Source organism: Lactuca serriola, chromosome 8, assembly GCF_051521515.1.
Source record: "Lactuca serriola cultivar US96UC23 chromosome 8, Lser_US96UC23_V15, whole genome shotgun sequence".
Taxonomy (NCBI): Eukaryota; Viridiplantae; Streptophyta; class Magnoliopsida; order Asterales; family Asteraceae; genus Lactuca; species Lactuca serriola.
This window is the reverse complement of record NC_136415.1, coordinates 323,523,298-323,547,471: the sequence shown is the minus strand read 5'-3', so window position 1 is coordinate 323,547,471 and position 24,174 is coordinate 323,523,298.

Below are 24,174 nucleotides of genomic sequence, written 5' to 3'. Positions count from 1 at the left end.
GGTACCGGTAGAAAGGACCGAAGGGGTACGCCAGCACCCAGATATGTTAGGTAGTATATGATTTATATGTATATGCTAGGATATTATAGGTAGTGGTAGAGGTGAAATAGTCCCCAGTTACCGGTTGAAAGAGACCGAAAGCGTAGGCCAACACCTAGATATGGTAGGCGGTTACCGGTTGAAAGAGGTTAAAGGGGTAGGCCAGCACCCAGATATGCTAGGCAGTTACTGGTTGAAAGAGACCCAAAGGGGAGGTCGGGCACCCAGATATGCCTAACAATATGTGGTATGATGGGGGAAATCACTAAGCTTTGTGCTTACGGTTTTCAGTTTTGGTTTCAGGTACTTCGTTTTCAAAGGAAAGAAGTCGGTGATCGCAGCGCATCACTCCATGTTTTCCGCACATGAGATCTTTGGGATTACACTCTGATATTGTTTTATGATAACATGTTTTGATTATTGTCACTTTGGGTTTTGACATGGGATGTTATTAGGGATGTTTTTATACTGTTGGTTTATAATAACTTAATTAAAAATGAAATTTTTGGTCTTGAATTTTGGGATGTTACACAGATACATATTCGTCACCACGTTGGGAGCTGCTCGTGCCTCCTCTGCTATCAACTGAAAGGCCCTGCTCTTCGCCACAGGCGCCTTTCCCCGGCCGTGGCGGCCGTCTGCAATCCTCAACATAGCAGGAGCGGGTGCTGCCACCTGCCCTGTTGCTGCTAAACTCAGACACTGGGACCGCTTGTTTCCCCTATGATTGCACTGAAATAAAATCAGGTCTGATATTGTCGTGGTGGTGGTAGTAGTTGTACAATCTCTACTCACATGTCCAGTCTGGCCGCATTTGAAGCAGCCTGAACTCCCTGCCTTGCACATCCCCTCATGCAACTTGCCGCATTTTCCACAACGGTTGCGGCCCTGCTGGCTCCTAGGTCTGTGGTCTGACACCTTGGGCTTCTCGCCCGAAATCCCTGACTGTACCCCCTCGGGTTTCCTTTTTCCTATCCATCTCTCTCTCTCTCTCTCTCTCTCTCTCTCTCTCTCTCTCTCTCGCCCTAGCAATAAGATCATGCAGCCTCTCATCAATGACCTCAGTAGTGTCTCATGATCCCGCCCCGGATCCAGATCCCGAGCCTGACCCTTCCGCTTCAAATCGTGTCATCACCATGCTGAACTGAAATATCATAAATCACAACGATCAGGATTTCCGTATAAAGGGATCTCCCTACACCGGTCCTCCTTGAAGTCGTCAGATCTAACATTGGTTCGGGTACAGGTCATGTGCTTTAAGTTGTACGGCCCAATACTACCTTCCACACCTACCTGTACCTTTCCCCAATGCTCTACCTGATAACCCCCAATTCATCCCAAAACCAAACCATATTCCACAAACTAACGTATACATCAATCTCAGGTTATCCTAAGATTTGCTTTGCTCTACTCATATCGATTAGACCAATCATAACAGGTTGCCTTCATGCATGCAAATTGTACACAAAAAAGGATCAAATAGACTTTCGAATAAAAGATTCTACCCTAGGACCACAACCAAACAAGGAACAGGAAGTAAGGCCAAATCAATCATTCTGAGACTATAAGCTCCTAACCGTATACAATTTTAAAAGCATACACATAGCAAGTTCCATATAATAAACAAGGCTCAAATATTAGTATTGAAGGGTTTTGAGCATTCTAACACTCCTAAGGTGTACATGCAACCCTAGAAACCTTGGAACTATGTTTTACTAAGATACATGCAAATTTGATTTTCCAAAGTTCTTAACCTAACTAGCATGGCATGGGGAACTTTGAAACATAAAAACTAGTACGAGAACGTACCTTTCTTGTTGATTGGATTCCTTGAGAACCTTGTGAGCCTAGCACCTCAAGTGTGATGCCTCAAATGTTTCACACAACACCACAGCCCTTGGAATAACTTTGAGAGAAGTTCACTAACACTCAAAATCGGATAAAGTCAAAGTCAAGGTCAACAGTCAATGTTGACCTCAACTCGTCGAGTGGAACCTGCCACTCGTCGAGTTCCTGGCATCACTCACCAACTCGTCGAGTTCCTTGATGTTTATGGTCGTAAACTTCCAACCGAACACCCTTGACCTTGAACCCATGGTCGTGAACCTTCGACCGTAAACCCATGGCCGTGAATGAGAAAACTCTCTCGACTCGCCGAGTCATCATAGCGACTCGATGAGTTCTCACATATTCGGTCCTTTCAAGAGGGATTTAAGGCCTCAAACTTCATATCCATAATCTCCTAGTGAAGATGTCATGTAAAGTTGCAAACTTTACGTGCATACAAGGCCTCATAAGGCCAAGACACCATAACTAACCTTCAAACAAGGTTTTCATGTATGGAGAGGGGATAAGCTAAATAAAATGTGCAACTTTATGATATTTGGGACCTAAGGAGGTCCAGATCTAGAATCATATCCTTGTGATAGGTCTACATCTAAGTTTGCTTCCATCTCCTCAAGATTGACCATAACTTCCAAAAAGAAATCATGGCTTAAGGTAGCAGATTAATACCTTAGATAGATGCCCAACATGAAATAGATGCTTGATCTAACACTTCTCCCTTGATACTTCCTTTTTAAGCTTGGAATCCTCCCTAAAATCTAAAAGATAAGCTCCCAAATGATCTTACTTCACACACTAGAGGGTTTGCAGCCGTGAACGTCCTTCTATGGTGTTAAGGGAGGCTACTGGGGTGAATTTTGACATTTATATAGGGGCAAAACCCCGAGACTAGGGTTTTCTTAAAATAGATCTGACTCGCCGAGTCAGGCCTTCTAACTCACCAAGTCAGTTGCGACCCGCGTCCATCATGACATGACCCTACTCGACGAGTTGATCTCCCAACTCGCTGATTCCATGCATAAAACTTCCCAAATTGGCAATTTTCCAACCTATACCCGAACCAGGTGTTACAAGTCTCCCCCACTTGAACTATACTTCATCCTCGAAGTTTTCTGACCCAAACATGTCGGGCTAATGCTCTCGCACCTCCTCTTCTGGTTCCCAAGTCCATTCGGAACCCTTCTGATGCTGCCATTGCACTTTCACCCGTCTTACTTCCTTATTTCGATAAACCTTCATCTTCCTATCCAAAATGGCAACGGGCTTCTCAATGTAGTTCAAACTCTCCTCCACCTGGATATCACCCAACAAGACAACCGCAGCTTCGTCAGTGACACTTCCGAAGCTGCGACACATGGAATGTGTTGTGAATCTAACTAATCTCCTATGGCTGATCCAAGCGATATGCCACCCTGCCTACCCGGGCCGTGATCCTGAACAGGCCTATATACCAAGGTCCCAACACTACTAGAAAACAACCCTTTAATGACGTGCAAACAATGACACGTGTTGATAGAGGACGCGTATTTGTACGTGCCCTAAAAAATAATGTCAGTTTTGCAAAATTTGAAGGATAAAGGACACACATTTGTGTGTGCCCTAAAATTAGTGTCAGAAAAGAAAAAAAAGTACGGAGGGCACCTTTCATAAAATTTGTGTCATCTAATTGTGTCGCTTTATAATTTTTTAATGAAACACGCATTTTTAAGGTAGGATTTCACCCGCCTATTGCATCCCAAAAATTAAACACCGTGCTTCTTCCATTTAACACCCCAAGTTCAGAAGTGCAAGTTCAGGGTTCTTTGTGTAATTAAGGAAGATCGACTCAGCGAGTCTATGGATAAACTCGGCGAGTCGAGTCGTGATTTGGCCATGTGCTAAGTGACTGACTCGGCGAGTCGGCGGCTAGATTTGGCGAGTCATTTATGGAATGAGAAACCCTAATTCCTGGGGTTTGCACCCTATATAAGGTGCCTTAAGTCCCACCCCAGCCTTTTTAGCACTCCCTTTGACATCCAGAAACTTTCCCCATCGATTTCAAACCCTAAATTGAGTGTGAGAGGGATTTAAGTGTGTTTTGGAGCTTGGAGAAGAAGGATACTTGAAGCAAGATGTTAGGACTAGTTTTGTGTTGCGTCTTTTGGGCTCGTTAGCTAAGTCCAAGTTTTGTCTCCGGTATGGTCCTGTCCATCCGTGAGTTTTGTTTAGGGTTTAATATAAATAGATGCTTGCATGCATTTTAGAAGGTAATGATTGTAATGATTAGATAAGTATTTTGAAGAGTGTTCATCGTTCTGAGTTTGTAACCCTAATATCCTCTACAGCGGAAGTTCTTAGTCGAGCTCTGCTGAGGATTGAGTAATCTAATCATTCGACTCATTCAGATCCATACTTATGTTTTGTTTCACTGTTTTTATGATTCATTATTTACCTGTTACAAAGATCTAATCGATCAAAGAGTTTTTATAACTCATCAATTGGTATCAGAGCAAGAGGCTGTGTAATTCATACACATCTTTTCCGTGAAAGAAACGATTAGGGTTATTCCGCATTAACTGATATTTATTGAGCCGTCATTCCATAATTGATGTAACTCAGCATTTATTTGTTTTGCCCTAATATTACATATTACAAGTCTGATCTTTCAAACAGGTTAAACGATCAAGCATGGACGAGTCTCAATCTAATCCTATCAACATCTCAAGCAGCATTGGATCAACGAAAAAGATTCCTATTCTTTACACCCATGATTATGAAGTTTGGGCGCATCATTTCGAAGACTATGTCATCGGATCTGAAGATAATGGGTATCTTATTTGGGAAGCAATTGTGTCTGGACCATTTGCTCACTCAGGAACATCTAAAATCATTAAAACTCAAAAAGAGTATAATGATCTGCTAAAAGACGTAAAAGACATGGCTCAAGACGAAAAGGAAAAGTTTCAGTGCAATATTAAAGCATTGAGACTGATCCAATTCGCTCTTCAATCTGATACATTTAGGTTGGTGAGTTCCTGCAGTACCGCTAAAGAAATTTGGGATAGGTTGCGTGAGCTTTATTCCACAGATGAAGATTTGGAGCATTCTATTCAGACATTGCTTTTGTCTGAGTTTGGTGAATTTAAGCAGAATTCTGATGAAACTGTTACTCAGATGTTCGATCACTTCAATCATCTTCTTAACAACATGATCAAACATGATATAGAAAGGAAGTGGATCGAACAGAAGGTCACCTTTTTGAATGGCCTAAGATTTGAGTGGAGAGCTTTCGTGTCCACAGTCAAAGCTCATGAGCAGTTCAAGTCATATTCATTGGCTAAGTTGGTGGGAATTCTGAAATCCCAAGAAAAGATTGTCATGCAAGAGAAGAATGTGGTCTCGAGTTTGGGGTCCTTGGCCCTCCTATCAAAAGGCAAGAATGCAGTGGAAGATGAAGATCTGAACCTAGAAAACTATGATCTTACTTTAGAAGATTATGCAATGATGGTGTCTAATCCCAAGAGGTTTATCAAGAAAAGGTTCCCTACCAATAAGAACCGAAATTGGCAGGGAAGCTATAGTTCTGAAAAGGTTAGGGAGGAGCTGAAGACAGAAGAACCAAAGAAAGAGGCAAAACTTGAAGGAGATTCAGGCGTTAGCTGCTATTACTGTGGAGGAAAGAACCATTATGCTAAGGATTGTGTTCTGAAGAAAATGGCAGAGAAAGATGAAGAAAAATATGAAGAGGCTGTCTTGATGAAAAAGCTTGAAGAGATCAAGAAGAAGAAAGCTGTTACTAACCCTTCTATGAATGCTCTTATTGTACAGGGTTCGGCAGCGGATGACGAGTTCGGTGGCGTGGAGGTGTGGTCTACCGACTCAGAAGATGATGAGGTGAGGAAGCCTTCACATGGAAAGGCGTATGTAGCAAGTGGCGTTGAAAGCAATGAGAAATGCTTGATGGTGACTGATGTATCTCACATGAGGGGATACAATACTGATGGTGGAAAAGAGGAAACCAAGGAGCGAGAGGACTTATGCTTCACAGCAAAACCTCTTAGTGTGCAGATCAATGAGCTCGATGAATTGATCAAGAAGGTACAATCTCTTTTTATTTCATTCAAAGTCCCACGGAAATCTTATGAAAAAGAATTAAATAGCTTAAATTCAAGAATCTCAAATCTGGATAGTTGTTTAACTCAAACACGGGTCACCAATTCTAACCTAACTGACCAAATAAGCAGGGTGTCATCCAAGAGTGAGGAACGAAGGATGTGGATAGAGCAAAAAGAGTCGGAGTTGATTAAATCGAAGGATGAAAACATTTATTTACAAAGAGACAATTTAAAACTTTTAAAACAGCAAAATGTTTTTTGTTTGATTGCTAAACATCACTCAACTGCGTCTAAATTGTGAAATAGGGCAGAAAATTCATCGCATGATTTTGCCCTTCCTTGAGTTTAAGGAGGATGAAATCGATGTTGAAACATATAACTGCGAAAGTGTTGTTTCGTCTGATGATGTGAATCCCACTTACATGTATGGTCTGGACAAAATCGAATCTTTTATAAAGTCCAAGGACCATAAGGACATGCTAAAAAACCTTTTGGATGAAAACGATAAGCTGAAACTAAGGACCGAAACCATACAAAAATTTGACTCATTGAATGCCAATTTAAGTTCTGAAAATAAAATTGATGTTGAAAATGCATCTGAACTTAATGAGGACGATGATATGAGTGAAATTTCTGTAGAGGATGAAGTCGACTGTTCTGAGTTTGTCAAAAGCGAACCCGAAAACCACAAAAATCTTATTTCTGAAAATTCTGTGGAGTTTGCTCGTTTTTCCTAAAATAAGTCCCCGATTCTTGAAGAAAAGGCTGTTGTGTACCAAAAGGTGAGAACAACACCAAACCAAGTGTATAAAGTCATAGGAGTAACCGAACATCAAACAGCCGAACTCACTGCCATATTGAACGAAGATAACGCAGATGGCTGTGATGAGTTTTTTTGGTCTGCTCCTATAGATAATGCAGACAAAACTGTTGGTCTATCTAAGCGAAAGTCTTGGAAAACCAAAGGCAGATATGTACCAGAGCCACTGAACAAGCCTGACAACTTCGAAGTGCCAAGCACTAGTGGTACAAAAGAAGTTCCTGTAGAAGAAGTCACTTCCACAAGCGAAACATCATCTGTGAAAAGTGAACCGGCTGACAAGAAGCAGAAGCAAAAGGCTAACATCCACAAACAGCCGAAACAAGTGAAGGATCAAAAGCAGCAAAGGAATCTGAGATACAAAAAGAATCTCTCAAAGCGAAAGCAGTTTTGGCAATCTCAAAACGCCCATTTCTCTTATCATGACAAAAATTCAAAGTCAGAGAAAAATGTTTTCAGGCCGCAAGTGGGCAACAACAACCGAAAGGACATGTTCGGTTCAGAAAGCAACAACAACCGAAAGCATGTGTTCGGTTCAGAAAGCAATAACAACCGAAAGGACAGGTTCAGCTCAGAGAGCAACAGCAACCGAAAGCATGGGTTCGGTTCAGAAAGCAAAAGCTACCGAAGTTCAAGGTTCGGTCCATCCAATGACCAAAAACAAAAGGGTCACATAGAACCTCAAGTCAGGAAAACTTCTCAGTCCAAATTCTCTCGTACTAATTCCTCTCAGTCTCATTCTGAATCCAACTCTGTTCCAGCTCAAAATCCAAAATCTTCAACAGATTTGAAAGGAAAATCGAAGGTTTCCTCAGTCAAGGATGATCGAAAGCAGTCCAAGGTTCAAACTTCAAAACCTGAAACCAAACCGACTGTAACAAATCCTAACAAAATAAAAGTATTCACTATTAAGAAGAAAGATGAAACAACTTTAATAAAAAGAACATATCTTGTTGACATTTCTCTTACTATTCCTGTTCCTGTGAAAGGCTTACGTGGACCCAAGAAACTTTGGGTTCCTAAATCTGCTTAATTTTTGCAGGTTATCAGTGACGAGCAGTTCGACGAAGAATGGTACATTGACAGTGGCTGCTCACGTCACATGACAGGAAGGAAGGAAGAGCTAAGGGAATTTCGATCTCTTCCAAATGGTGGAAATGTTAAGTTTGGCAACAACTCTTATGGAAAAATAAAGGGTTACGGGATGATAACAAATGGAGACTTCACAATAAGAAAGGTAGCGTTCGTTGAAGGGCTACAGCATAACCTCATCAGTTTATCTCAACTGGTAGGAGGTACCGGTCTTAAAGTGTCATTTGATGATGAAGGCTCAGAAATCATCGAGAAGAAAAAAAAAGGTGATTCTCAAATCAGAACGGAAAGGCGAAATGTTTCCACTCAACCTCAAACCAATCAAAGGAAATCCAGCTATATGTCTCTTATCCAAAGCTCATTCTGACAAAAGCTGGTTGTGGCACCGAAGGCTCTCACATCTCAACTTCAAGGACATCAACAAGTTTGTCACAGGAGGTCATGTTAGGGGTCTCCCATTACTCAAGTTTGATCGAGAACATTTGTGCGCCACGTGTGAAATGGGGAAGCAGAGTCGTCAAAGTCACCCATCCATTATAAACACTAAAGTTGTTGAACCACTTAAGTTGCTTCACATTGACTTGTGTGGTCCATCATCTATCAATAGCATTGGCGGTAGCAAGTATATTCTTGTTATTGTTGATGACTTTTCATGTTTTACATGGGTGTTCTTTCTGAAGCACAAATCTGAGGCTACTCATAAGCTAAAGATGTTTATTAAGCAGGTTGAAGTGCAACTGAGAAAAGTCGTTCGCAACATCAGGAGTGACAATGGACTGGAGTTCAAGAACAAAGAATTTGAAGACTTTTTGGCAGAAAAAGGAACCAGTCACAACTTCTCAGCACCCTAAACCCCTCAACATAACGGAATTGTCGAAAGATGAAACCGATCCTTGTGTGAGGCGGCCCGAATGATGCTAAGTTTCGCTTCTCTACCTTTATATTTCTGGGCTGGCACTATTTCTGCAGCATGTTTTATGCATAACAGGTCTTATCTCAACAAGCGTTTCTCTCTTACTCCTTATGAGATCATCAACAACAGGAAGTCGAATGTTAAATTCTTCCATGTATTCGGCTCACGATGCTTCATCTTCAACTCTAAAGAACAACGTAACAAGTTCGACGTTAAAGCTGATGAAGAGATTTTTCTGGGATACTCTCTTACTTCAAAAGCATACCGGGTCTTAAATAAGCGTTCGAGGAAGATCGAAGAAACATATTATGTGACTTTCGATGACAACTACGTCAAAAAGCTAAAGGCTACTGAAGAAGCAACTGGAGAGATTTTCACTCAAACAGGTCAAGTCACGGCCTCGATTGCTAATTTGTTTGAGCAGTTTGTGGAGTTATTCGATGAACCTGAGAAAGCTACTCTCTCGGAAGCCAAGGCAGCAGACAACAAAGTCGACCATCTGAAGCAAATTGTCGAAGATGCCGCCAAACGAATGGGTGATGGAGAACAAGTTCCAAACAAACCTCCTCAGCAAGGCGCTCCAGTTGAGGGGGAGAATCCATCTTCTTCAAAATAGCCGAGCTCACAAGTTGAGGGGGAGAACTCTATTCCAGTTGCACCCGAAAGCTATACTGCACCCGAAGGTACTGTAGCACCCGAAAGCTCAACACCACCCGAAAGTCCTGTAGCACCAGAAAGTCCAGCTACACCTGAAAGCTCATCAGTCGAGGGGGAGAATGCCGACATGTTTTACGATGACGATAGCCAATCTGAATTAGAAGAAATGGTGAATGCTGAATTGGATCCATCCTATGATCCAAATTACCCTCCTCTTGTTAAGTGGACCAGAGATCATCCTGTATCCCAGGTAGTGGGTAATGTCTCTGAAAAGGTCCTGACCCGATCTCAACTGAAGGCAAAGCAAACATCTCTATTTTCCAAAGTAGAGTTCTGCATGTATAACTCTTTCGTCTCAAAAGTTGAACCGAAGACAGTAAATACTGCTCTTGATCACTCTGACTGGGTTCAAGCTATGCAAGATAAACTCAAAGAATTCGAAAGAAATAAGGTTTGGCGCCTCATTCCAACTCCTAAAGACGCCTCAGTTGTTGGTCTCAAATGGGTATTCAGAAATAAAATGGATAAGGAAGGCAATGTGATTCGAAACAAAGCTCGTCTCGTGGTGAAAGGATACTGCCAGGAGGAAGGAATTGATTATGAGGAAACTTTTGCTCCTGTAGCTAGGCTGGAATCTGTTCGAATATTTCTAGCCTACGCTGCACACAAGAACTTCAAGGTCTACCAAATGGACGTAAAGTGCGCATTTCTGAATGGAGAACTTGAAGAAACGGTATATGTGGAGCAACCTCCAGGCTTTGTTAATGAAAAGTACCCCAATCACTACTATATTCTGGACAAGGCGGTTTATGGTCTGAAACAAGCACCTGGGGCATGGTATGAAACGCTGACCAAGTTCTTAAAGATGTCAAAATTCAAACAAGGTTCGGTTGACCCAACCTTCTTTCGTAAGAAGGAAGGTAACCACCTTATGATTGTTCAAATCTATGTCGATGATATCATCTTTGGCTCAACGAATCCTAGCTTAACAGCTGAATTCAGAAAGCTGATGGAGACTAAATTTGAAATGAGCCCAATGGGTCCGATTAACTTTTTCCTTGGTTTAAATATTAGACAGGGACCTGAAGGCATCTTTATCAACCAGGAAGCATACACCAAAACTCTCCTTGCTAAATTCGGCATGATGGGAGATTCAAAGGTTAAAGTTCCAATGGCGTTTGGCACCAAGCTCACACCATCCTTGGAAAAGCCAGCGGTCGACATTACGGTATATCGCCAGATGATTGGTTCTTTAATGTATCTTACTGCTAGCAGGCCTGATATAATGTTTTTTGTGTGTTATTGTGCTAGATTTCAGGCAAATCCTCGTGAACCACATATGCTTGCAGTGAAAAACGTACTCCGGTATCTGAAATGAACCACCTCTCTCGGTTTATGGTATCCATCAAACTCAGGTTTCTTCGTTCAAGCCTACTCAGATGCAGACCTTGGAGGTTGTGGTTTAGACAGGAAAAGCACCACTGGAGGATGCCAATTCCTAGACGGAAAGTTGGGTAGCTGGCAATCAAAGAAACAGACATGTGTATCTCTATCTACAGCCGAAGCAGAGTACATCGCAGCTGCCTCCTGTACATCTCAAGTGATTTGGATCCAAAGTCAGCTCCGGGACTATGGACTCAATATGAAAAAGATCCCACTATATTGCGACTCAGAAAGTGAAATTAGGATCTATCATAACTCAGTGCAACATTCGAAGACCAAGCATATAGCACTAAGGTATCACTTTATTAAGGATCATGTGGAAGATGGGAACGTCGAAATTCACTTTGTTCGAACCACTGATCAACTGGCTGATGTCTTCACCAAAGCTCTTCCTGAAGCATCTTTCAACAAAATTCTACAAGGGCTAGGAATGATGGAATCGGATTTAGTACCAAAGACTACTTCTCATAATTAAACGTTGGAAGCGAAATAAACCGAACGTTCGGTTTCAGGTCTCATGTGTGCCGAAATGAACCGAATGCTCGGGTTCGGGTCTTGTTCTGGTGTACCGAAATGAACCGAACACTCGGGTTCGGGTGTATCATCTGATCTTCGCTTATCACTCAAAGGTAGTTTCTTTAGATGTAAACCTTTTGTATTATTTTCTCAAATTCATTTCTCTTGTTTTCAAAGTTCTTTTCTTTTTCAAACCTATTTTTGTGGCACCCGAAATAGACCGAACACTCGGGTTCGGTTCCAAAATGTTTTCTACCTGAAATAGACCGAACGCTCGGGTTCGGTTCCATAATTTTTTTTTCTCTAACCGAAATAGACCGAACGCTCGGGTTAGGTTCCAATATTTTTTTGTGTGTCTCATTTTTTTTATTTATTTTTTCTTTTTCTTTAAATCAAAAATTCCAAAAATATTTTTTCTTATTTTCTTTTCTTGAATTCAAAAACTCCAGAAATATTTTTATTTTATCTATTATTTTGTTTTGTTTTGTATCTTATCTTTTTGTGTGTCTATTTGTGGGGAAATCATTTCACTAGTTAAATGTCCCTAGAAGCATGTTGTTGTATGTGTCCAAAGCCTCACCTGATTCTGAATAATAGCCTTACTGACTTGGTATATACAAACCTTGTCTTCCCAATTAGGATCTCATATTTATTCTAATCATGAGCTACCTAACTCTCTTCTCACATGAGATAAGAGTTTTCTGCTTGGTCCCTATTTTAACAGCATAGGTACTTTGGTCTCTTTACACCATCTACACTACTTTTCTCCATCTCATTCGCTTCACAAACGTAACCCTTGAGACTCTCAGAAATTACCACTGAGGTTTATGGTTACAAAATTTCTATGTTCATGATCTTAGCTTCGTGCCACTACGTGCTAAGTGAAACCCACAATTCAATACCTAATATGCATTGACGGTGAACAATAAATTTGCTCAAGCTTTCACTAATGAATTGACAGACTTATTTCTATGAAATCTCTAATTTACTTTTGAGTGATTCCTATGAAATTGTTAAATCCCATAACATTTCTTCCCTTGGAATCCAGTTTTAATTTTTCTTGAGATTTTACATACACTATATTACCTTGCCACTTAAATTATTTCAAACCTACTTGTTCAATAGACTACACTGGTCTCACAAGTACTTCGTTTGATTTCTATCTTATATCAAGATCAGGAATTCTGAATTGAAGCGAAAGCCACCTAATTTAGCCTAATTAAAAGAAGCCTTTCAAAACTTCTCAATAAGTGTATGATCGTTATTCAATGGGAAACCACACAAACACTTTAAAGTCTCTCTTGACTTTGAAGGAAGAGATTCGTGCCCGGGATCCATTGTTTCGTGTCCTTATTGACATCACAAAATCCCTCATATGTGTTGCTTTATTTCTTTCTCTTTTACACACTAAGCACGAAAATCTTTTTGATTTTCCAACATTCTGGTTTCATCAGTTGCAAGGCATAATTTTTAATGGGACGTGAAGTAATAAAAGGGTTGTGGTTAATATTGATCCACGTGGGCAATTTTGCTTTAACGGATAAGACGATAAAGTGCTGACTCAGGTGGGAGTCCAATCGATTTGATTTCACACGGCGCTAGAAGACCAGGCGTGCGAATTGGAACCGTTTCATTTACAAACGGCGCCTGATGGGAAGGCGTGTGAATCGGAACTGACACTCTCTCTCATGCATGATCATCGGTGATACCAACTGTCACGCGTCAATCACCTCCGAAAAACTTTTCGTATTTCCTTCGAAGATTTGGGACAGATTCTTCTCTCTCCTCTACCCACAGTATAAAAGGTAACGTAAACCATTGTTTACCTCTTTACTGCACCCAAGTTTCAGAGAGCAAGAAACCTTCAAGTATTCTACTGTTCATCTTCTCTCCCAACCTCTTCACAACAATGGCGGATTCATCCTCAGTTCATGCTACTTCACACATCTTGCCGATTCGTCCCCAACAGAGTTTGATCATTGATCTTACTCCCCATGCATACGATGCTTTCATGTTCCCGATAATAGAATGCCTGAAGTACTCGCCGATTGCTCCTGCTCTCACCAAAGTTGAAGCAGTTCCTATGGAGTTTCTATCACAGATTTCGCCACTGCTCACTACGACAAGGTCGTCGATCGGATTTTCTTCGATGTGTTTAATCACAAGGCGTCAATTTTAAAGCAGAGATTTTGCTCACTCTTAGGGTTTGAACCTGATTCATCTAGGGTTAACCCTGAAACCATTCCAATGGGTCATCTTTTCAATATGTTCTACAACATGGGGTATACTGAGGTGCTAACATCGGTCACGAAGTTCAAGAAATCGTGCCTCCCTCCTCAGTGGAATGGGTTGTTTACAGTGCTTTTCAAGGGGCTGTCTGAAAGAAGTGCTGGATCAGACGGGGCAAGTCGTATGTTCATCTCGATTATGTACGGGATCTACAACGGTATCAATATGGACTACGGGTCGGTCCTTTGGCAACAACTCATTCAGAGTCTGTCTTCTACATCTTGGCATTCTGAGATTTCTTATGCCCGATTTTGGACTCTTGTTACTAAATGGGTGATGGACAAGTACCACATCCCCATTGTTGCTGGTGCTCCAATGTCTTCGATTGGTACTTTCCATACCACGAAGATCATTGTTTCAGATGCCTCTAAATTTCCATTCAACGGCTCAATTCCTGAAACGATGTATGGCGATGTTCCTGCCGACAGCCGGATCATTAAGACATACAAGGAGTTTCGATGCTCTGGTCCGAGAGAGCTTACTCCAGAGATGCTCAAGTCCATCCATGAGGCTGACAAGCCTGCCCCAAGAGGAAAGAAGGCTGACAAGGGAAAAGAAAAACTGGTTGCAAAGGGAGTGAAAGGCCCATCTCCCAAGAAATGGAAAACCACCAAGACTGTTCAATCCCCACTGCTGAAGAGGAGAAAAACTCAACCGAAGCGAAAGCTGATCATCGCTTCATCCTCAAGCGAATCTGAGGAAGAGAGTTCTGCTTCTGAAGGCTCTCCTCATGGTAACACTCCACCACGATCCCCTACTCCTGAAGTTCACTTTCCCACTTCTCCAATCTCCTCTCCACCTATCACTATTCCTATTTCTATTCCCCCCAGAACTTCCACCATTGAAATACCACCTACCTCCATCCCAATACCCCTTCCCATCTTTACCGAAGCAACCACCACCATAGCAGAAGTAAGAACCAACGTATCTGATACGGGGGTTCCTACTGAAGCACCCAAACCACCACCAACTACCGAACATACAACCCAACCCGAACCTACTACAACTACCGAGCCTCCAACCTCACCACCCCCATCATCTCCTGTTTATGCAGCAGAGAGTGAAGAACCATTCCTCGGTGGGGAGGATATGACCTTTGATTCGGTCTATTATAGTCTGTATCAAGTTCAGAGTGATGACGATGACGATGCTCCTGTCACAAAGAGGCATCTCAAGGAGCTTCACACTAAAATTGATTCACTCATCGCCTCCTCCTCTACATCCCAGTCTTCCATCTCTGAGGCTGCCATCCAGAAAATTGTTGATGCTTTTTCTGAAGCTCATCAAGTCTCTCTGGACTCCACCACTGCAGCCATTGATGCCTCAACCAAAGCTTGTGAGGCTGCGACCAAAAAAGTCGATAAACTATTCACTGATGCTACTTCTTTAGTACGGTCATTACAGGAGAATGTTGAAGCCACCAAAACAAAGCTGGAACCAATTGTCAACCAGCTAGCTACCTCTGTTGCATCAGAGCTGAAGTCGTTTGCCTCTCTTCGTCAAACTCTCTCAGACGACCACTCAGCATTCAAGACGACCATTGAGGAGCGCCTAGCCAAGCTTCAAGAAGATTTAGCGGCTAAGAACTCCCTCATGGATGCTCTTGCTAGGAAGACCACCGCTCTGAAGGTCAAGAGTATTCAACTCTCCAACTCGCAAAAGGAGATTGAGTCTCTTCGATCTAAAAGAGAGGTGATTAAGTCGTGTGTTTCGTATGTCCACTCAGCTATCTCAAACATCCTTGAAGCACATGACCCGATACTCAATTATTCTGTAAGGCATGACCTTGCGGAAAAGCTTGCTCCCGCCCTCTCTCTGCTGAGCAAGATTGAAGGGCTCCTTGATTTCGTGTCCATTCCGAAACAAGGGGGAGAAACAGAGAATGTGTCTCAACCGCCTCCTTCTTCAACAACAACACATACAACCGAACCTCCTCTTACAGGCCAAGCCTCAGGTTCGGGTGTAAAAGACAAGGGCAAGAAAATTGCTGAGGAGAGCGAAGATGATGATAAGGAGACCATTTTCGGCCTTCTGAAGAAACAAGGTCGTGATAAAGAGGCTGACATCAGTGCTCGTCTGGCTAGAGAGGCTGAAGAAGCCGAAAGAAGACAGAAAGAAGCCCACGACCTTCTCGAGAGCAGGAAAACTCTTTTTCCTCATTGGAATCTTGAGAAGCTGATGAAAGAAGCCATCGAAACACCCAGTATCTTGTGGCTAGAACCGGTGATCTCTTTAGATCGTTCTAACACTATCGACTCTCAGTTCGATATGTCACTGACCCGCAAGGCGTTCATTTTTCATGCCTTTGCCAACATTGCTGAGTTCCCTCATCCTCATCCAAAGGTTGACCGGGACTTAGTCGAATTTTATCTGAGGGCCGCTCAACCGCAGTACCAAAGATGGAGCGCTCAGAAAATCATCAATGTTCGGGTCCTAAAGTCGTACAGGGAAGGAAACTTCACCAACGTTCGGTTCAAGATACTAAGGGGATCTGCCAAGACCGAACATGCCATCTCACTTGCAGATCTTCCCAACCTTAATCCCCATGACTGGATTATCTTGCACAACATCCTTCTTACAAACGAAGCAGAATATGGTCCGATCATCGACCACTTTAAGAGGATGCTTGTATGCTATGTCATGGAAGTTGCCCAGATGGACCAGGAGATAGCGAGCGTATTCAAGAAAAAACCTACCATATCTCCTATTGGCTCTGCCAGTGATCTCAACATGATGCAGATGGGGAAGATAGACCCAAAGAGAAACTCCGTCATGTTTACCAGAAACAAAGGCCAGAAATGTCTTTTCGCTTTGGCAGACAAACATATCTACACCACTGCATGTCTGGAAGATGTCTTAAGGATCATCCATCGGTGTAAGCAAAACACAGCGGATGACAAGAAGTACTTTGACGATATGATACAATGGTACATTTGCTTCAGACAGACAATCCTCGCCCTTATCCTACGTCTGTTTGATACAATGAAGAAGGTTCCCACTGCTGGTCCAAGTAAGAAGAAACAATAGTCTCGCTCCAAATTGACGCAAAGGGGGAGATTGTTAGGGCTAGTTTTGTGTTGCGTCTTTTGGGCTTGTTAGCTAAGTCCAAGTTTTGTCTCCGGTATGGGCCTGTCCATCCATGAGTTTTGTTTAGGGTTTAATATAAATAGATGCTTGCATGCATCTTAGAAGGTAAAGATTGTAATGATTAGATAAGTTTTTTCAAGCGTGTTCATCGTTCTGAGTTTGTAAGCATAATATCCTCTACAGCGGAAGTTCTTAGTCGAGCTCTGCTGAGGATTGAGTAATCTAATCATTCGACTCATTCAGATCCATACTTATGTTTTGTTTCACTGTTTTTACGATTCATTATTTACCTGTTACAAAGATCTAATCGATCAAAGAGTTGTTATAACTCATCACAAGAGTTGGTGGGATCATAGAGGAGCGAAGTGGATCTGATTTCCTTGCTTGTTGGCATCAGATTAAAGGTAAAAAGTTCTTGCCTTGACTTTGTTGAGTTTAGATGGTTCATGAATGAAGTTTTAGGGCCAAATTGTCACATATGAGCCTCTTTTCGAGTATTGGGTTCAGATCTGTGGTTGCTACTACAAATCTAGACTGGTCCTGACTCATGAATCTGGAAAGTGATAGCTTTAGGGCTTGATTAAGAGTGTCCTTGCCTTAAACCTTCACTTTAGCTTGAGTAGAGCTTGTTGAGCCTTGCATGCACGTAAAGTTGGAAACTTTAGGTGTGGATCTGGCCTTAGGAGTCCAGATCTATGTATTGAAAGCAATGGTTTGGCCTGTGATCGTCTGAATGAAGGTAATACGTATGGACTCGGTGAGTCTGGGAGAAGACTCGATGAGTCGGACTAGAGATTTGGCATCAATCGCGTAGTAACTCGGCGAGTCACATGGGTGTACTCGACGAGTTGGATGAAGATAGGCAAGAACTTGGCAAGTCTGTTGAAGATTGCTTTGGGCTTGGCGAGTCTATTCTTGGACTCGGCAAGTCTGGTCGAGGAGTCCTAACCTTTTCTGGTTAAGTCGTGAATCGGTGAGTCGAAGGATGACTCGGTGGGTTCAGCATGAAGGGACTCAGAGTTTGTTGGACTCGGCGAGTCTTAGGGCGACTCGGCGAGTTGAGTTGTCATATGAGAGTTTTGAGTATGGGAACTCGACGAGTCAACGGGTTGACTCGGCGAGTAGCGTCAACCAGGAAGGTTGACTTTGACTGAGGACTTGGACTTTGACCAAGAGTTGACCAGTTGACTTCCAGGGGTATTTTGGTAATTATTGGTATTTATTGATTTGGTTTTTGGTAATGATCAGTGGCGGAGTTCGTGCTGGTGGTCGGAGCAGCGTAATCTTATTCTTCAGTGGGCAGTTACAGGTGAGTTCTCCTCACTATACTGACAGGGTCTACGACACCAAGGCCGGCCCTCTATCGGATGGAAATTCGGGTATTGTTTTTATGTTATTACTTTCCTATGTTTGCATCTTGGTAGTTAGGATGGTATATGTGTGACCGGAAGGTCTTATGTGCTATAAGGGTATGAGATATATGCTGATAGATGTTATGAGAGTTGTATGTGTTAAGTTACGTTATGAGCAGTATGTTATGGACCGGAAGGTCATCATGTTATATGTGGTTATATGATATGTATGTGCTATGTATGTCATGTATGATAAGGACCGGAAGGTCAACAGAGTATGGACCGGAAGGTCAATAGAGATATGGGATGGAAATCCCCTGAGACATTCGGATCGGAAGATCCCATGGAGTCATGGCCTGGAAGGGCGTATGTGTTGTTATGGCCTGGAAGGGCGTATGTGCTGTATGTAGTATTTTGGGGGTAATTCACTAAGATTTCGGGCTTACAGTTGTGGTTTAATGTTTCAAGTACTTTAGGAGACTGTGGCAAGGCAAAGGCGTGATCGTACCGCTCCTCGTGTTTATGTTTTATGATATGGATCTGGGAAAAATACTCTGATAATAAAAGTATTGAAAACCTTTTTGTAATGAATTAATGAAAGTGGGTTGTTTTTGAAAAGTTTAAATTCATTTGAAATTTTACGATGTTACATTCCAATTAGCAAGAAAAAGCCCTAGGGCCTTCGTCTTCATAACAGAATTGCTATTGCTTTTGTGATCAAAGAAGAAGACAACGACTTAATGGGCTGAAACATAATTCCGAATATGCAGAATTGCTCTTGCTCTCGTAACCGCTAATATGAAAGTCAACAGAACATGTGTGTGTACAGTCTTCTTACCCCTTTTCTCCCTATGTGTATTAGGTAATTCCAAGAACTCTCAAGAAATTTGTGAGTCGCACCTCCTTCCTGCACCGATGTCTCCTCTGTTTGCTAGTAATTTCTTTACGATTCGTTATTGTTTTCTCTCGATTTGAACTGGGTTTCTTATTTCTCTCGAAGATCTCGCTTTTGTGCGATCTTTATACGTAATTGTCTATTTGCTGCATAAATAGAATGTTCTATGTTGTAGTTTTGTCACTGAATCTTGGTTTATATCGTCAGGTTCTTAGGGTTTTAGGTTTAACAGTACGGATATGGATAACAGCCCGGATTTCCAGGTATTATTTATTCTTGTAATTTTTGGTGATTTGTGAGGGGACTCGGTGAGTTGGAGCTCAAACTCGCCGAGTAGGATCGCAGTTTGGACGCGGGTTCGCGTTTGGACTCGGCGAGTCCAAAAGGTGGACTCGACGAATCCATGATGTTTAATGAAACCCTAATTTCCAGGGTATGAGGCCTATTTAAGAGGGCTTATGGCCTTCATTTGCGGCCACTAACCCCAGAGAAAACCCTAAAGAGTCCTTGAGCGATTTGTGAGAGAGAAGAGAAAGATCTTTGGCTAATTGTGGGTGTTTTTGCTCTTAGAAGAGGATCAAGGGAAGAGGAGACCAAAGGAGGTGCTAATCTAGTGATTTCTGAGCTCAGATACTTCATTTGAGGTAACCATCGTTCCTATCTCAGTCTTTGGTGTAAATCTTAGAGTTAGGGTTTCTTTGTGTAAAGATCCATGGAGTAATTGGCCTCTTTTTGGTGTTGGTACTTTAGCTCTAGACCCAAAGAGGTCCAGAGACCTTTTTCCCTCGAGCTTTATGGGTGTTAATGGAGGCCATGAGCCTAGAATGGCATTCTAGAGACCACATCATCAAATAAGGCCTTTGGACCTTTGCATGAGCACCAAGATTGAAACTTTACGTGGTATATGTGCTTGGAAGGACTGGATCTATGGGTTTTTGGAGCGGATCTGACCTCAGGAGTGAGTTTGAGATCATGCATGGTGTAGACTCGCCGAGTCCGAAGAACAGACTCGGCGAGTAGCATGAAGGTTGTCCATAACCACTCTGTGAGTGGTCTTGCCGAGTTAAGGGTTGACTCGGTGAGTCAGGGAGAGTCGGAGAGGGTTGATTAGTGGACTGAGTCAAGCTGGAACTCGCTGAGTTGTTCTTGAGATTCGGCGAGTTGAGTCGTGGTGGCCCCGCGATTCATGCCAGGTGGAACTCGTCGAGTCAGGGAAGTACTCGACGTGCCAGGAGAGGATCCGAGGGAGTCAGTGAACGTGTATAGACTCGCTGAGTCGCTTCGGTGCACTCGCCGACTCCGGTCAAAGTTGACCGTTGACCAATGTTGACTTGATAGGGGAAGTCAACCTTAGTTGTGAAAGTGTTACTTAGAGATATATATTGTGTTATAGGAGGATTATAGCTCGAGGGATCGAGCACGAGTGATTTCCAGGATTTGCGAGTTAGCGAGATTCACGAGGTGAGTCTTCTCACTATACTTTACCTTGAGTAGGTAACCAGAGTTATGTGATACAATGTTTGTATGTTATATATGTGTTATGTGTTGCACTACATTATTCTATGTGATTTATGTTGTGCATGTTTACAGAGTTAGAACCTGAGGGTTCACAGAGTTTGGGTGCACAGACCCACAGAGTTATAGCCTCGAGTGGCTAATATTTGTTATATGTGGTATTTTGGGGAACTCACTAAGCTTTGTGCTTACAGTGTTTGGTGTTACTTGTTTCAGGTACTAGTGACGACCGTGGGAAGGCGCCGACTTGATCAGTACACACGCATGGGATTTTATGATTATGTGATCTTGGGATTTTCGTATAACTTGGATTAAATTTTAAACATGATGGGTGTTTTTATGAGTATTAAGGGAATTATGCTTTATAAAATTTAAAAATTTTGTTTTGAAATTTACGGTGTTACAAGTTGGTATCAGAGCCTTGGTTTGAGGGATTCGGGTACACCTTCGGGGGTATTTGAACTCAAACTGAGGATTTGGAAAATATTTTCAAAAGAGAACCAAATTTTATAAAAGAATTAAAAGATTTTTAGAGAAACTCAGAGCAGAAACGTGTGTACGATCAGTCAGCGCCCGAACGGTGATTTCCCAAAATACCCTTATATTATATGTTTATGAGATTGATATGATGTATTCTCTTGCTAGAGCAGGCTAGGTATTCCTATTAGGACTAGAGTGCCCTGATTTGTGATGCCTTAGCCTAGGGGAAGGTGAGCTGCTATGAGATGCTTGAGAGTGAATAGGTAGCAGCGAGGAGCTTATGAGAGATCTGTTAGAGAGTGATAGAGTACTTGGGACTTGGAGTCCGAAGAGGAAGATTTCGGTATATACTGAAACAGTGCGGACAGTAGTATTGGGCTCGTACTACTGAAAACATCGGAGCGGTGTACAGTTCAGATAAGAACCTTTGGAATGCCAAGGATCAACGAGGGAAGAGTTGTCGAGTGTGAGTATGCTCGAATGGATTCTAATTTATTGTATGTTGTATTTCAGAGGTTGATCATGGTGAGGACACGTCATATGCCAAAGAGCAGTGGGGCTAGTGATGAGGAGATCCGTCAGATCATCCACGAGGAGGTGGCTGCGGCCATTAGGGCAGAGATACCAGAGATGTTCGGTCCTATTAAGACCATGCTAATTGAGACTTTCGACGAGCGTTATGTTGCTCTTTCTGAGGCTGCAGTTGCGGCGGCCACCGCAGCTGTTGCTGCTGCGAGGCCGCAGGGTGGTGATGTGTTGCTGTTCCGAGAGTTCAGCAACACAAAACCACCAGAGTTTGATGGGACCCAGGACCCGGTGGCAGCTATGAGATGGATTTCTGATATAGAGGGGTGTTTCTTCACTTGCTCATCTCCTGAGCATTTGAGAGTTCGGTTCGCGTTGAACCAGCTTCGCTTGGGAGCGAAGGACTGGTGGAAGTTTGTGACGGTGCAATTTACGCCTGTTGAGCTTGCGGCAGTGACCTGGGAGAGGTTCACTGCCATGTTCCGAGACGAGTACGTTCCCCAGGTGGAGTGGGAGTGTTTAGCCCAGGAGTTTCTGACCCTAAAGTAGGGTACTGAGTCCGTTACGGTGATTACCAGGATGTTCCATGAGAGGGCGATGTTCTGCCCTGAGCACGTGTCTACGTAGCAGGCACGTATGAGCCGATATCTGAGTATCTTGAGGTGAGACATTAGGGAGTTCGTGGCGAACTCCTCGTACCAGACATTTGACGAGCTTCAGGCAAATGCCCGGAAGAGGGAGATTGAGCTAGAGACTCAGGCCAGGGAGGAGGCTGAGTCTCAGGGGAGGGACCGGCGACCGGCACAATCCCAGCCGGCAGCCAAGCGGGCCAAGCCTGCTGATCCCAAATCTGGGAGCCAGAAGGGCCGCACTTGTGGTAAGTGCAGCAAGGGTCATGATGGAGTTTGTAGAGCTGGGTCTTACTACAAGTATGGCAAGGAGGGGAATATGGCCAAGGACTGCCCCCAAAGGGTTTGCAGTGTGTTTTCACTGCAATCAGACCGGACACCGGAAGGTGGAGTGTCCACAGTTGCGCGGATCAGCTCAGGGAGCACCTCAGGGATCTACCCTTGCCGCCATCAGAGCTACCGAGGTTTGGCCAGTGAAGGCCGAGGCGCCGAGGGCATGAGGGAGAGCCTTTCAGTTGACCTCGGAGGAGGTCCGCGCAGTGCCCGATGTCGTGGTTGGTATGTATTCTTTCGTGTATTTATTTTTGATGTTGAGATATTATGCTTATATTATGTTATGTGTAGGTACTTTTCTTGTGAATTCAGTACCTGCCTTGGTGTTATTTGACTCGGGTGCGAGTCGGTCTTTTGTATCTTTGGCTTTTAGTCAGCATATCAATGTTAGTCGCGAGGCGATGAGTCGGCCTCTCAGGGTTTCCATAGCTAACGAGAGAGTGATATATGCCACGGAGGTGATCCGTGGATGCGTATTCGAGATTTTCGGTGTTGAGTTCCCGATTGATTTGGTTCCTATTGCGATGGGTGATGTCTGTGTCATTGTGGGCATGGACTGGTTGAGCAAATTTGGTGCGGTTATCGACTGCGAGCGACAGCTGGTGACCATACGAGACCCTAGTGGGGGAGTTCTTACGGTGTACGGCGAGGGTACCCGTTCTGGATCAACGTTTTGTTCGGCCGCTAGGGTGAGGCAGTGTCTACAGCAGGGCTGTAAGGGTTTTGTGGCGTATGTGTCATATACGCGGGTTGATTCCGAGAGGCCGAGGTCAGCGGAAGAGGTTCCGAGGGCAAGTAGAGTTCAGTATCGATTTGGTTTCGGGGGCCGCGCCTATCGCCAAGGTGTCGTATCGTCTTGCACCTCCAGAGATGCAAGAATTATCCTCGCAGCTTCAGGAGCTGCTGGGGAAGAGATTTATTTAGCCGAGCAGCTCGCCGTGGGGAGCGCCTATCTTGTTTGTCAAGAAGAAGGATGGTTCACACCGGATGTGTATTGATTACCGGGAGTTGAACAAGTTGACAGTCAAGAACCGTTACCCGTTGCCGAGGATCGACGATTTGTTCGATCAGTTGCAGGGAGCATCTTGGTTCTACAAGATCGATTTGAGGTCTGGATATCATCAGGTGAGGGTGCGAGATGAGGACATCCAGAAGACCGCGTTTAGGACGCGTTATGGGCATTATGAGTTTGTGGTGATGCCCTTTGGGCTCACCAATGCCCCGGCAGTGTTCATGGATCTCAAGAACCGGGTGTGCAGGCCGATGTTGGATCGGTTAGTGACTGTATTCATCGACGACATCTTGGTATATTCGAGATCTAGAGAGCAGCATGAGGAGCATTTGAGGGAGATCCTCGGAGTTTTGAGATCGGAGAGGCTTTATGCCAAATTCTCCAAGTGTGATTTCTGGTTGCGAGAGGTCCAGTTCCTGGGATATCTCGTTAACCAGGAAGGGATATTGGTCGACCCGGCCAAAGTTGAGGCGGTGATGAGTTGGGAGGTGCCGAGGTCACCCTCCGAGATCAAGATTTTTCTAGGGTTGGCCGGTTATTATCGGAGATTTATCAAGGATTTCTCTAAGATCGCAGTGCCACTCACTAGGTTGACCCGGAAGGGTGTCGCTTTTTCATGGGGCCCCGAGCAGCAGGCC